At 42.5% G+C, this 3,069-nt stretch overlaps 1 non-coding gene across 1 annotated transcript; it reads right to left on the bottom strand.

Annotated features, from left to right (window-relative positions):
- Positions 1-1,423: 1,423 nt before the first annotated feature.
- LOC120250900 lies at positions 1,424-1,530 on the bottom strand. The gene has a single exon (XR_005533231.1). It is a non-coding gene; the product is annotated as a small nucleolar RNA R71 (small nucleolar RNA).
- Positions 1,531-3,069: the final 1,539 nt, after the last annotated feature.

Consider the following 3,069-nt stretch of genomic DNA (forward strand, 5'->3'; position numbering starts at 1 on the left):
AACTCTTGTGAGTGAGTGACACACCATGAGAGTTAGACAAAGCTAGATTGGAGAGGGTTGAAAGGGTGAGTGAAGTGGTAGAGGAGCGTCCCCTTTCCCCTCCAATGTGATCTATCCTACCTCTATGTTCCAAGAGTTCTTTACGGCCATAGTAGAGTGAATGGGCTAAGGGATGATCTTCCGCTGGGGCTTAGTTGTGAATGCAACTGAGTGAAGCGTTGAAGTGATTTTAGCATTTAGAGCTTAATTGTGGCTAGGGATCTTTCACTTGGACCAAAGGGTTTGGTCTATACATAGGATTAGGGTTTATCATTTGGAATTCCTAGAGCTGATTGTAAATCTATGCGAGTGCGAGGTTGAGAGGTTATTCAATCTTTCCTCAAGGACATGCATAGAGTTAGGCACGGTTGACCTTAGATTTGGGATCATGTAATTAAGGATTTCCATGACTCATTGTTGCATCAATTAGGAAGTATAATAGAGTGTTCTTGCACTTGAAACAATTGTTCTAGGCAGATCAATATCTGGGTACCCCATCTTTATCGATTGCCTTACCTTCTCCTTTACTTGTGCCTTCTATCTTGTTGTTTTTATTTTCATTATTTCATATTTTGTTACATTTATCACTATTCATCTTCCACATTAGTTAAGAAACAACTCAAGTGTCTTTATTCCCTACTCTCTGTGGATACGATACCAACTCCTCTTGGATTATTACTTCGACACCTGTGCACTTGCGGTTTACACGCATATACGGATGTTTGAAGTGCCAGGGAGTAGGTGTTTAGAGATACTTTACACTTTGTTTTCTTAGCTATTCATTTATTAATTCTATTTCATATTTTCTGATTCTATCATCGTTCTAATTTTTTTTTCTTTCATTTTGGGTGCAGCTCCAGGTTATGACCCAAGGGAACCCCTCCATAGTGATTGATGGAGATCCCTTGCTTGAACGTATACTGAGAAGAAAAGGGAAAGAACCTGTGCAAGAACAGTCTAATCTAGCTGATTTGGAAGTAGAAGAATCTGAAAATATGGTAGAACAGAATGAGCAGCAGCGGACATTATTTGATTATGCCAGACCTTTAATATTGGGGACACAATCGTGTATTGTGCGTTCTCCGATTACAGCTCAGAACTTTGAGCTGAAGCCGGCATTCATTCACATGTTGTAGCAATCCGCACAGTTTAATGGTTTATTCAATGAGGATCTGAATAGTCATATAGAGAACTTTCTCGAGGTGTGTGATATGCTGAAGATAAATGGGGTGACGGATAATGCAATCAAGTTGAGAGCCTTCCCATTATCCTTAAAGGGGAGAGCGAAGTAGTGGCTACACTCATTACCTAGGCCTCAATTACCACATGGGAGGAGATGGTAGAAGCTTTTCTTGCCCGATATTTTCCTCCCAAAAAATCCGCAAAGCTTAGGAATAAGATCTCGTCCTTTTTACAATTGGAATTGGTGTCTCTATTTGAGACGTGGGAAAGGTTCAAGGAGCTCCTAAGAAAGTGCCTGCAATACGGATTCCTGGAGTGGATGATTGTTCAGACCTTTTACAACGGTCTGAATCCGAGTACAAAGCAACTTTTGGATGTAGCAGTAGGAGGTACCTTAGGTAGCAAGACCCCCGGTGAGGCTCATCAATTAATTGAAGAAATAGGGTTAAACAGCTACCAGTGGAATGCTAGGGAGAAGAAGAAAGTGGTCGGCCTCCATGAGATAGATGCAGTAACCTCATTGGCGGCTCAAGTGGAATCATTGAGTAAGAAGTTAGATCTCCTAACTTCGAATAGATTGGCGACCGTGACTACTTGTACCGGGTGTGGTGGAGGACATGCTCCCTCCGATTGCCCGATCTCTATTGGTGATGCATCCTCAGTTGAGATTGTCGATTTTATGGGTAGTGGCATGAGGAATCAAGGAAATCGATATAGCAATGCTTACATTCTGGGTTGGAAGAGTCATCCCAATTTCTCATTGAGCAACGAAGGTCCACAAAAGGCCATGGGGCCACCGGGCTTCCAACAATAACAGCAAGCCCCAAACATGGAAAATAGAGTTTCTGGTTTGGAGACCCGAATGAATGATTTGGAGAAGGCCTTAACTAGGTTTGTGCAATCATCTGATACAAGGTTCCAATCAGTTGAGGCTACACTTCATAACCACACAGCCTCTTTGTATAATCTTGAAAATCAAGTAGGACAGATTGCGAAGTCCTTATCAGAAAGGCCACAAGGAAGCTTGCCGAGTAACACCGAGACCAACCCTAGAGAGCATGTGAAGGTGATCACTTTAAGAAGTGGTCGTGAGGTTGAGGGTAAGTTTCTGAGTGAGAAGCCAAATGAACACGCACCCGAGGTTATAGAGGTTGAGAAGGGAGCAAGCAAAGAGAAGGAGGTGGCACCCCACCTCTGAAGCCAAGAATCCCTTATCGCTCTAGATTGAAGAATGACCAAGGAGATGAACAGTACAATAAGTTTCTAAGTTTGTTCAAACAACTCCACATTAATATTCCTTTTGTTGAGGTATTAGCTCAAATGCCTAAGTATGCAAAATTCTTGAAAGACTCGTTAACCAACAAAAGGAAGTTAGAGGAGAGTGTTTTAGTGATTTTAGATGCATCTTGCTCGGCGGTTTTGCAAAAGAACATGCCGAACAAGAAGAAAGACCCGGGAAGCTTCATCATTCCATGTAATATTGGCGATCTAGGTGAAGAAATGGCATTAGCAGACTCAGGGCCAGTATCAATGTCATGCCAAACATCTTCTTTCAAAAGCTAGGCTTGGGCGAGCCTAGGCCTACTCGGATGACTTTGCAATTGGCGGATCGAACGGTGAGATATCCTAGGTGTATCATCGAAGATGTGCTTGTCAAGATAGACAAGTATATATTTCCTGTAGACTTCATAGTGCTCGACGTCAATGAGGATGCGGATGTACCCTTAATACTTGTTAGGCCATTTTTGTCGACTTCCAAGGCATTGATTGACATGGACGGTGGAGAGCTAACTTTGAGAGTTGGAGATGATAAGCTCACATACCGCCTTGCTGAAGCTATGCGGCATT

The sequence above is a fragment of the Dioscorea cayenensis genome, chromosome 19 (assembly GCF_009730915.1).
Source record: "Dioscorea cayenensis subsp. rotundata cultivar TDr96_F1 chromosome 19, TDr96_F1_v2_PseudoChromosome.rev07_lg8_w22 25.fasta, whole genome shotgun sequence".
Taxonomy (NCBI): domain Eukaryota; kingdom Viridiplantae; phylum Streptophyta; class Magnoliopsida; order Dioscoreales; family Dioscoreaceae; genus Dioscorea; species Dioscorea cayenensis.